Raw genomic sequence first — 12,270 nt, forward strand, 5'->3', positions numbered from 1 at the left:
TCCAGAGTCTTTAAATTATAAGAGCACCAGCATTTTCCCTGTTAAAAAAAAGTGGTTAGTTGGTGTTAACCTGGTTTATGTGGTTTACCTACCAATGAGCAGTTGACAAGTTCTCATAACCTCTCTAAAAGCCAGCCTGATAATGTGGAAACCAGCCACTTTAGGTGGCAGTTGCACACAGTTGCTTTCAGATTGCATGTGTTTTTGTTTGTGTTGCATTAGCCTGTGTTACATAAATAACTGAAATATGTACAGAGCTTTTCAAAAACTGAATGTCAGTGTCTATTGATACTGTGTATCTGGAGACAAAATATCGAGACAGTTTGGATGTAGAAGTAGATGGTAGAATGATAGATAGTCCAACCATTAGTAGTCAGATAAATTGTAATGTAAAAAATATCAACTGTGAGAATATAAGATTGTTATCGGTACTGTGTATCACTAATGTCAAGATTGTTCTCATTACAAATTCAGGAGAAATTTAAAACCGCATCAGGCCAGAAACAATCATACACAAAGACAGGCAGACATGAATGTTTGGTGTTATTCAGATACTTAGCTAAAAACGTCAACAGTTTACTTAAATTTCTCAACAATGTTGCCCCTGCATTAAAAGAGAAAAATGACCACAGAGGACATTGTTTGTGCTAATGTCATTGTGGTGCATCTTGCACCATAGACGTTGCATTTTGAAGACGGCGTCTCTGTCTGTTTGCACGTGTCAGGATGATGTTTTGGGTCATTGCGTCGCATCTTGCTGTTTTTCAGCACTTTATGTGATTTCATGCATTTTGAAGTCTAGCTATTATAATTCAGTTTTTTAGAAATATGCCTCTAGACCACTTATAAAAAATAGTTTTGAGTCAGAGAAGCCAAGAACAGGATAAAGATACACTCAAAAATATTTTACATTTATGATTTATGTATTTGAATTGCATATAAAATGTACATGCATTTTGGATTACACAGTTAAACAAAGTAATTCATTTAATGTGATGCAAATTTGTCAGTCATACAGGTCAGATTTCTGTAGTAAACTGAAAGTGTTTTAAATACAGTTAAATACCACGTATATGTATGTACCACATACATATATATATATATACAGTATATATATAAACCGGGTTTATATATATATACTGTATATATATATATATATATATATATATATATATATATATATGTATAATTGTAGTAAACTGAAAGTGTTTTAAATACAGTTAAATACCACGTATATGTATGTACCACATACATATATATATATATACAGTATATATATAAACCGGGTTTATATATATATACTGTATATATATATATATATAAATATGTATGTATCATCGATAAATCTGATTTGATTAAATCCCATACATTTTAATTAATTGAATATTGCTGGCTCCACAGTTGTAGCCATATTGTAATGTTTATACATTTTAACTGATTAAATATAATTATTTTCACAATAAACACAAAAAATGCATTTTGAATAAATGATTATTTGCTTACTTGATGTTTACTAAATTGTTTACAATCTATTTCAGCTAGTTCAACTTGATGTAGTAAACTAAAACTGAAATAAAAATTAATACAAAATATCTAAACATATCAAAATAAAAAATACTAAAACGACAAAAACACAACAAAATTACTACAAATTTACTAAAATTATTATTTGTTTTTTTTTTAGAAAATTAATAAACACTATAATTAGTATCTAAATTATACTAAAATAACACTGGAAATAACTTATGCCTTTTTTGTGCAGAAATCTGACCTGTTTTTCAAATTTAAGCTTATTTTTGAGTGCAAATTTGATGATGCATGATAATGTATGATGCATGTAGTTCAATGATAGATAGATAGATAGATAGATAGATGTTGCTGTCCTGGGTTCATTGTAATTCCATCTGAGGGATTTGTGAGAAACAGATGGTTTTATGTCAATCATTTTCACATGTTTGAATAAGATTTCACTAATTACTAATGTGCATAATTAGGACTAATGAAGTTGTCTGAACAGCACACAGGCATTAAGAAGACATAACAGAACCAGTTCCTCCGAAAGCAGCGGGTGATCGACCCACCGTGGCGCGTTTCAATAAGAGCTTTATTACGAGACTCGCCGAATGTCAACAACACATGCTGTTTTGGCGCAGAACGTGACGTCAGCGGGTAAATACCCACCATCAGCCAGTGTCACTTTCGGCTGGTTTCTGAAGGACTTCGTGCAGGGGTGTCAAACTCAATTCCTGGAGCGCCGGAGCCCTGCAGAGTTTTGTTCCAACCCTGTTTCAACACCCATGTAGTTTTCAAATAAGCCTGAAGGACTTGATTAGTTGGATCAGGTGTGTTTAATTAGGGTTGAATCTAAACTCTGCAGGGCTCCGGCCCACCAGGTGTTGAGTTTGACACCCCTGTCTTACTGGCCTTTCCAGCCAAATCATCCCGATCCGAGCGTCCCGTGGTGCTCCAGACCTCCACCTCAGTATCTCTGTAATATAGCCGTTTGTTTGTGTGTGTGTGTGTGAGTGTGTATGTCTGTACATTCTCCGGCCTTCTTACGGCAGGCATGATGGGTCGTGATTCTGTTTCAGACAAATGGATTTTATCCCCATTATAATTGTCTTTGAGAAATCAATGATGCAACTGAAGAACAGCGGAAAATAACAGAACGTTGTCTTCCACAAGGACGCATTCTGTGCTGTGATGTAATGTTTCTTTGAACGGCATTTGTTTTACAGTTCTCCCTGTCCTTTGTTTTTAGGTGTGTGTAAATTTTTTAATCCACAAAAAGGAGAAAAAAGTCAAGAATTTAAATGGAAGGAGATAAATAAAAGCAAATGTTGTTTTTAACATAACGCTGCTGTGAGTCGTTGTGTTTCTACATGTCTTTCTTTGATGGGTTATTTTGAGGTCTCTGTGGTTTAGATGAGACGCTGCTCTAGTTTCCTTCAACACACAAGATACATGTCTCACATCCAATATAAATATAATTTCATAATAATTAATTTGATAATATTATTATTTAAAAAATAAATTAGTTAATTAACATTTTAAAATATATATATTTTATAAACTTATATTTTTCCATTACTTTAACTCATCAAAATATTTGAACAAATTTCAACTTTTTTAAAGTTATAAAAAATTAAAATTGGTTTTCAAGTCAGATTAATCATATTTATTTATATTTGCGGAATGAAATACAATACTCAAGCATACACTTTCTCACAAAACATGTGCAAAAACCTTGTATTATCCCATAAACGCTAGAATAAAAATGTACAAACACATGATTCCTGTCCTCATCTAAGCCAGATTACAACTATTTGTTCAATGATCAGCCAATTTTCACATGTTTGTCATTATTTTATGCCTAATCCTGATTTCATGGTTTGTATTCTGGCCCGCGGCAGAAGAAAATGCAAGCATTGCAATGTTTTCAACATCTGTGGGGGTTTTACTACATCCAAACAGATTTTGTGGAAAATTATTTATAAACTTGTGTTTATGTAAAGTTGTTTTGACATTAGATGGAATGTTTTCCACTCCTTTGTAGATTTTAAGTTAAATGATAAATTATCATTCTTTTTAATGCTGTTAATGCTATTTAATGCTTAATCGTGTAGCGTCTGAACCACTCAAACACACAATATATATTTTGTTAGCTAGATTTAACAAATACTCTGTAACACCCCAGGAAGCCGAACAGGCCCCTGGTTCCATGGCAACCCTGACACCCGATACATTTACGACCTCCTGGAATTTAGGTGAAGAAAATCGCTTCCTTGCCCATAAGGAAAATCCACAAGGGAATGTTTGCTTATAACTGGAGTCACTTAATCATGCAGATTTATGCTACAAGCTTTTGTAGAATTGTACAGTAAGAAAGTTATTTCCCTTAACCAGGAAATTAACATTCTTAGAATTGACAAGACAGTTGACCCTGAGAGGTCAGCTAAATATTTACAGCGGATCTAAATATTCATAATTAATTATAACTAGTTATGATTAATTATTCATATTTCCTCATGAGCTGATTCGTTACAATCATTTAAGGCAAGTAGGTGTACATTTTTACACTAACGGTGAATCAAGACTGTCACACTCCAACAAATGCCCTAAAACCACCTTAAAAGCAGTGTGCACTATATTTCAGGTCTTTCGATAGTCATACAGTAGCTTTATGTTAGGAACAGACTGACATTTTTAAGGCATTATTCACAGATAAATCCTATTTTATGGTGCTTTTTTGTCATTTGAAGCCCCATCATCTTCATTCACTTTCATTTGTGTGCAAATGTGTGTGCGATTCTGCTAAACCTGTCATTTTTTCTGCAGAAGAGAGAAAGTCCTACAGGTTTGGAACAAATGAAGATAGAGCTGTTGCTTTCAATGTGATGTGTAATTGACACGCCATTAGCAGCAACAAAAAGACTGAAGTCAGAAGTTCATCAGTGTTTTAAAAGCATCACAATGTTTTCTTCTTCTAGACACCAATCTAAGAAAGAAACTGTGTTTCTGTACGTTTCTCTACCATTTGGAATATTATTTTAGAAAGTGATTCTTCGAAAGAGAATTTCAAATTATGTTCACGGTTCATGCTGTTTCTTTTTTTTTATCTCTTCTTCAAAGTACAGGGTTGTGGGTTTATTTGTATTTTTCACATCCTTTGATATCTTTATTTGTCTTGCATGCTGGAATAATATTGCATGAGCATATAATTATCCAATTATGTTCAAAAGCTTTCACCTTTTAATGTGCATAACATTTAATTCAGAATATTTGGTCGAATGCATTTTATCAGCTTTATTCAAATGCATGAGTAATTTAGATTTGGGTCATCAGGGTCAAGTAGCCAAATAAAAATGCTGCTTTCAGTCAGACTTTATGGTTTAATTAGTTCAGGTTAAAAGTCAGCTTTTATATTGCAATTAACTTGAATCAAATAAAATAACTTTTTTTTGCGTCTAGGCCTGAACTACATTATAAGAAGGATATTTTACATCCCACACGTGAAATTTTCTCTGCAGATACACATCCAGCATGTTGGTTCAACTAGCATAATTCATCTTGTTTTTAATGATTGTAAAGTCACGAAAAGCCATCATGCCTATCCAGCCTTGAGACGTATTTACGTCCACACATTTGTTGGAAGAAAATGACACTGGCATTTTCTAGTTGCATTTCTTTGACTAAAACATCGGGGGAAAGGCTCATTAAAGAAAACAGACCTGATTCTGTGACATTTCACATGTTGTGCTGTTTGTGGTTTAGGTAGGAAGCTTCAAGGCCGAACACCTGAACATGTGGCTAGTGAAGAATTAAGAAATCAAACAAGATACTTTAAACTTTAGGTTAAAATGTGTATAAGGCAAATCCAGGGTTTCCCAAACTGGGGTTCACGAGTTGATGAAATAATTAAATAAATCATATAATAATAAATGTATTATTTATATTTAATTGAATAATTATATACACATAATAAGTATTTGTTATTTACATATATAAAGTATTATAATAATGAATAATTTAAATTTAATGTAATTTAATAATAATTTCAAAGATAAAAACAATATATAAAACATTTGTCTTATTTATTTATTGTATTTATTATTGTTAATAATCCATATAATAATTAATTTAATATATATGTCTAATAATTATATATTATGGATGCAATAATTAGCTAAAATTTATATATAAATTAATAATAATAAAAAATGTAGTACTGAATGATACTGATAATAAAATTAATAATAAATGATAGTAAATAATCTTAACTATAAAAACAATCCAAACAAAGCACTCTATTTGGATTGTTAATAATACATATAGTAATTAAAATAATAATTAATAATAATACATTATTTTAATAATAAATAATTTAAAAATAAGAACAATTTAGATAAACTTTATTTATAAACTTTATCCAAATCACTTTATTTGGATTGTTAATATCCATATAATTAATAATTTAATTATATACATAAAATTAATAATAATATTAATATCAATATCAGACAACCGTGAACATGCAAATGTTTTGTTAAATTACTTTTTTTTAAAATTACTTAAAATTTCAGGGGTTATTCAAGTAAATATTTTAGGTTAAAGGGGTTCGGCTGACAAAACCAATTTTGTGAATCCTGATCTAATTCAAATAAATTCTATTTAAGTTAATTTGTCTATAGCGCTTTTCACTATACAAATCGTTGCAAAGCAACTTTGCAGTAAATTAAAGGGGTCATATGATGTTGCCAGGGGTGTGAAGTAACGAATTACAAATACTCACGTTACAGTAATTAAGTAGTTTTTATCAGTATGTTGCTAAAAAGAACATTATTTTGTGTATTAGGTGTAATGAAATGTGTTTATGCGGTTTAAGGTTCAAAAAACACATTATTTTCCACATACTTTTTTACAAAGCTCATCGGTCTGAAAAGCGAGGTGTGCTGTGATTGGCCAGCTATCCAGTGCGTTGTGATTGGCCGAATACCTCAAGCGTGTGACGGAAATGTTACACTCCTTACCATACTGTGATGCCCTGTCCGGCCGGAGTGATGATTCAAAAACATGAAAACCCATTATAAACGAGGCATTCATTGCATCCAGTGGGGACATAATTATGGATTATAATGACTTATACTGTGTTTTTACGCATTGCGTTGCATCGCGCCGCGTAAACATAAAACCATGTCTGCATTTGTGATCGGAGAAATGACAAACAACAAGTGACAAAAGCAATAAACTCTCGTTTGAATCATCAGTGGCAAATTCTTTATATGTCAGTTAATGTACATATGGCAGAATTGTATGGAAAACACAGTGTTGAACGTTTTCCCAGCAGTCAAAATTAAAAATATATTGACAGTCTAGCGTAAATATGTTGTGCACAAACAGGAAGGCTGAACCTAAAAGAGACCACCGTCTGAAATAAAAGCCACTAATTTGCTTTTAGTTGTCTATTTTGACAGAAACTGAAGATCAGCCCAGAATAATCCGGACTGACTCAAGAAGGGAAGTTGAAATGAATGACAGCTGCAAAAATTCTGAGCTGAATGGACGTAATGCTAGAGTCTGGTTTCTGCATTCACCCGACTCAGCAAAACCACCAGCGTTTCCACAAGACTGATTTACCGTCAGGTCAGTGATGCGACTGTGTTTGACACGATGCAGCTGTAGGTGTGTGTCCTGTGTCATATCCTTCATGTGTCACTTTCCACTGATCTCACTAAAACATAAAAAGCCCTTCAAACAGAGAGGATCGGTAGCAATTTATTGATTCTTTTATTGTCAAAGCACCTCAGTTAAAATGGCATGTGAGCATTTTTGCAATATCCATTTTAGGAAGAATTCATTTCCATTTCTTTTGATTAATTTCTTCAAAGTCAGGTTAATTCCTATTGTAGTATTACAGCTTCAAACAAAAACTTTTAGGTTTAATCTTTTGGAGGCTGTGAGGTCTTTGCCTACACTGATGTTCAGAAGTTTGGCTTTCAGTAAGATTTTTATCCTTTTGAAAGAAGATTCTTATGCTCACCAATGCAGCATTTTTATGCTAAAATAGTCAAAAATTCTGAAATAGTATTACAGTTTTAAATAACTGTTTTCTGTGTGAATATATTGTAAACTTTAATTTATTTCTGTGATGCGCTGCTGAATTTTCAGCATCATTACTCCAGTCTTCAGTGTCACATGATCTTCAGAAATCATTCTAATATGCTGATTTGCTGCTCAAGAAACATTTCTGATTATTATAAATGTCCAAAACAGTTTTGCTGCTTAAATAAATTTAAAATAGTCAAAAATGTTGAAATATTATTAGAATTTAAAATAATTGTTTATGAATATTTTTATGAATAATTGTTTGTGATGTGAACAAAAGTTTGATTCTGATTATGATTCACCTTCAGAATGATTATCATGTGAACTTGTCTAATTAAAACATTGTTGTAATTATGGGATTTTTCTTTAAACTTGCTGAGGGGGGCCTGTTAATTAGAAAATTATGGCAAATTGGTACAGTGAAGGTTGAATACATTTTCTTTTGTGCACGGTTTGTACGTTTCCCATCATTCTCTGTGGCTGCAGGAAAATGATAAAATACCCAGATGAAGCATCAATTACAATCCTAATGCGCATCCTTTGCTCTTCATTATATTGTACTGGTGCTAAAAGCTTCCCGCATTTGTCGGGAAGTGATAGAATTTTATTCTAAACAAAATCACTTGAATGCACATCACGCAGTAATTACAATTTCCCAACATCCCCGGAGACTTGAAGGCAACACGATTGTGAGGGAAAATCTGCTAAATCAATTTAAATATGGTACAATGGAACCAAAAGTACTGCACTAGCTGAAAGCATCATCAAATTATCCAAGATATTTAATCAGTAGTTACGTAAGCGGTGGAAGATGCTCAGCTTCTGCAGTTTTTCCTGCTGTGAATGAGTTTGTGTTTATCTTTGGTTTGTTGCAGCTGACCCTCCAGAGCCCATATTCTCCTGCAGGTTCCCACTAATCCAAACACAGCTGAGAGGAGCCTGCTGTGTGTCATCCACCGACAAAAGACTCCACCTGATGTCTCATTGCTTAACGAGGTCTGTCAGTGGACAGGATGGCAATTCCCAGATCCACACAGAAACAGTTTGACCCTAATAACACAACCGCATGTCACCGCTACTGTCGCAGGAAATGTATTTAAAGGAACAGTTCACGCAAAAAAGAAAATTTGCTGAAAATCTTCTCACCCTGAGGCCATCTCAAATGTAAATGAGTTTGTTTCTTCATCAGATTTTGAGAAATGCAGCATTGCATCACTTGCTCAGCAATGGATCCTCTGCAGTGAATGGGTGCCGTCAGAATGAGAGTCCAAACAGCTGATAAAAACATCACAATAATCCACGCCACTCCAGTCCATCAGTTAACATCTGGAGAAGACAAAAGTTGCTTGTTTGTAAGAAACAAATCCATCAAGACATTTTTCAAGCCATTGTGTCTGTCCAAAATATGAGTCCATAATCCATAATAATGCTTCCTCCAGTTAAAAAGTCCATCTCCTGTTGTCCTCTCACATCAAAATCCACCCACATATTTGTTTAAAGGTGTTTGATCTGTACATATTTCTCTCCTGATTCAGACAAGACAACTTTTTCACTGGAGAAAGCGTTATTATGGATTATGGACTCTGGATATAAATATGGATATTTTGGCCAGAAGGCAAGGCAAGGCAAGTTAATATAGCACATTTCATACACATTGGTAATTCAAAGTGCTTTACATAAAAGAAAAGAAAATAATAATAATAAAACAAAAAACTTGCAGCTTTTCACTTCTCAAGAAGTTAACTGATGGACTGGAGTGGTGTGGATTGCTTGTGGATTATTGTGATGTTTTTATCAGCTGTTTGGACTCTCATTCTGACGGCACCCATTCACTGCAGAGCATCCATTGATGAGCAAGTGATGGAATACTATATTTCTCCTTTAAGGAGTTTAATTTACATGCACTAGGGTGGATGAGCAACGAATTACGTCACATTTCATGGGAACAGTATTTTATTATAGTTATGTCTGGTCTAACCTAAGATGACTTATAGAAACTCATTGTTCCATAGGCACATGGATATTAAGCCATCTTTTACTGTAATTCATCTCTTCAGCTCCTGAAGTCCTTCACACATTCAGACCTTGAGTTTTTTTTAGAAGCAAACCCCACTGAGGTGACTGGATGCTTGAAAATGCTCAAAATTTGAGTCATTTCCAGGCTGAGTGTATTTATTACCGCAGGTGGGCAGGTAATGGTGGTGATAGTAGTTGTGAGAAAATGGAAATCATTTATTTGATGTATAATGGTTAGCTCCTGAAATAAAGTTGACAGCATTATGAATCTTGTGCGATGCAGAAATATTAAAGAATATTAGATGTCTTAAACAGAACTGGTGTAAATGAGATCCAAGATAAGTTCTGTTAAATCAGATGCTCATATACAGAAAACATTTGATGAATCTGTGAAATTAGACTTTTTTGACAGTTTACACACTCATGAGTTAATGTTCTGGAGCCAAATTCACAAAAATCTTAAAGGGGTCATATGATGCGATTCCAATTTTTCCTTTCTCTTTGGAGTGTTACAAGCTCTTGGTGCATAAAGAAGATCTGTAAAGTTGCAAAGACTAAAGTCTCAAATCCAAAGAGATATTCTTTATAAAAGTTAAGAGTCAGCCACGCCTACCTAAAATGGCTCGTTCTAACACGCCCCCACATACCTACATCACTGTGTGGGAAGATTTGCATAACGCTGCCCAAATGTTCACGCAAAGAAAGAAGGCGTAACTTTTATTCTCGCTGTAGAATTGTTGCTGCCGCCGCCATGTCGTGAAGGCACTGTGTGATTCGTTGTGAAAGCGAACCTACTTTGTTTGGGTTTCCAAAAGGGGACGATATCGCTTCGTCATGCCTAGAGCTGATCCGTGCTGGTCGCTGAGGAAATACTTCAACTTCGCTGTGGATCGCCGGATCGGCATTCACCGTGGACGAAGTGGAGTCAAGCCCGGGGTCGTCACATGTGGTTGCCGCAGGCATCACAGTATGGTAAGGGGCGTAACATTTCTGTCACACGCTTGAGGAATTCGGCCAATCGCTTTTTCAGACCGATGAGCTTTGTAAAAATCGACGTGTTTCAGAAAGGTGGGACATAGAGGAGAAACAATAATGTACAGTATGTGGAAAATAATGTGTATTTTGAGCCTTAAACCACAAACACATTTCATTACACCAAATACAAAAAATAATGTTCTTTTTAGCAACGTCATATGACCCCTTTAAGAAAGTTCTTATGAACTTCTTATGCAATTCTTGAAAAGTTATCAAAACTTTCTTTCATTAGAAGGAAATGACAGGCTTTTACATCTAATCGTTTATTTTCCTACTCATGAGGTTGCCTTGCCTAACACACTGGTATATCTTAAGTATTTGTCCATTTATTAACCCTTTTTATGCAGCAACCACCTGCCAATCATGTATTTAATGTAAATTGTGTGAGATTCTCATTTAATAAAATTAAATGTAATATCAAAATGTACTTGCTAGATTATAGAATTAAAATATTACAGTAGTAATATATTATAAGTAGTATTTAATATTTGTTATTTGAAGCAATCCAATAAATGCATTAAATATCTTACTATACCTTTGGGTATTTTAGACAAGTTGGATGTATCCTAAGTTTACATTATTTATAATGATGTTTAAGATCTTTTTTCTGGTGGAAAATACTAAAAATAAAATTTGAATTTGATAAGAATTGTATTAAGAAAGTTTTGTGAATTCAATTCCTGGTTTATAATAATAATAAATATTTAAGAATTTTATTCAGAATGTTCTGGGAATCAACTTCCTGGACTATTCTATTCTAAAATAAAATAAAATGAAATGAAAAATGAAAGAATGAGTGAACGAAGAAACAAACAAATAAATAAAAGGATTTAATAAGAATTTTATTAATATGATGTTGCTAAAAAGAACATTATTTTGTATATTTGGTGTAATGAAATGTGTTTATGCGGTTTAAGGTTAAAAAAACACATTATTTTCCACATACTGTACATTATTGTTTCTCCTCTATGCCCCGCCTTTCTGAAATGCGTCGATTTTTACAAAACTCATCGTCTGAAAAGCGAGGTGTGCTCTGATTGGCCTGCTATCCAGTGCGTTGTGATTGGCCGAATACCTCAAGTGTGTGACGGAAATGTTACGCCCCTCACCATATTGTGATGCCTTGACCCAGCCAGAGCAACGAGACAAAAACATTAAAACCCATTATAAACGAGGCATTTGTTGTATCCAGTGGAGACATAATTACGGATTATAATGACTGTCTTTTTACGCATTGCGTTGCGTTGCGTTGCATCACGCAATCAGCCATGTCTGCATTTGAGATCGGAGAAATGACAAACAACAAGCGCTACTCTACACTGCCCAAAACTCTATAGTGAGCAGAGGTGGCGGGCATGAGAACGGCGCGGCTGGCAGATTCGACGAAGGAGCGTCCGGCAGGCTTGCGGCAACACATGTGACGACCCCGGGCTGGACTCTGCTTCATCCACGGTGAAAGCCGATCCGGTGATCCACAGCGTGAAGTTGAAGTATTTCCTCAGCGACCAGCACGGATCAGCTCCAGGCATGACGAAGCAGATATAGTCCTCTTTTGGAAGACCAAACAAAGTAGTTTCGCTTTCACAACGAAACACACAGCGTCTTCACGACATG

Source organism: Sinocyclocheilus grahami, unplaced genomic scaffold, assembly GCF_001515645.1.
Source record: "Sinocyclocheilus grahami isolate Dianchi unplaced genomic scaffold, SAMN03320097.WGS_v1.1 scaffold452.1, whole genome shotgun sequence".
In the NCBI taxonomy this organism is placed as follows: Eukaryota; Metazoa; Chordata; class Actinopteri; order Cypriniformes; family Cyprinidae; genus Sinocyclocheilus; species Sinocyclocheilus grahami.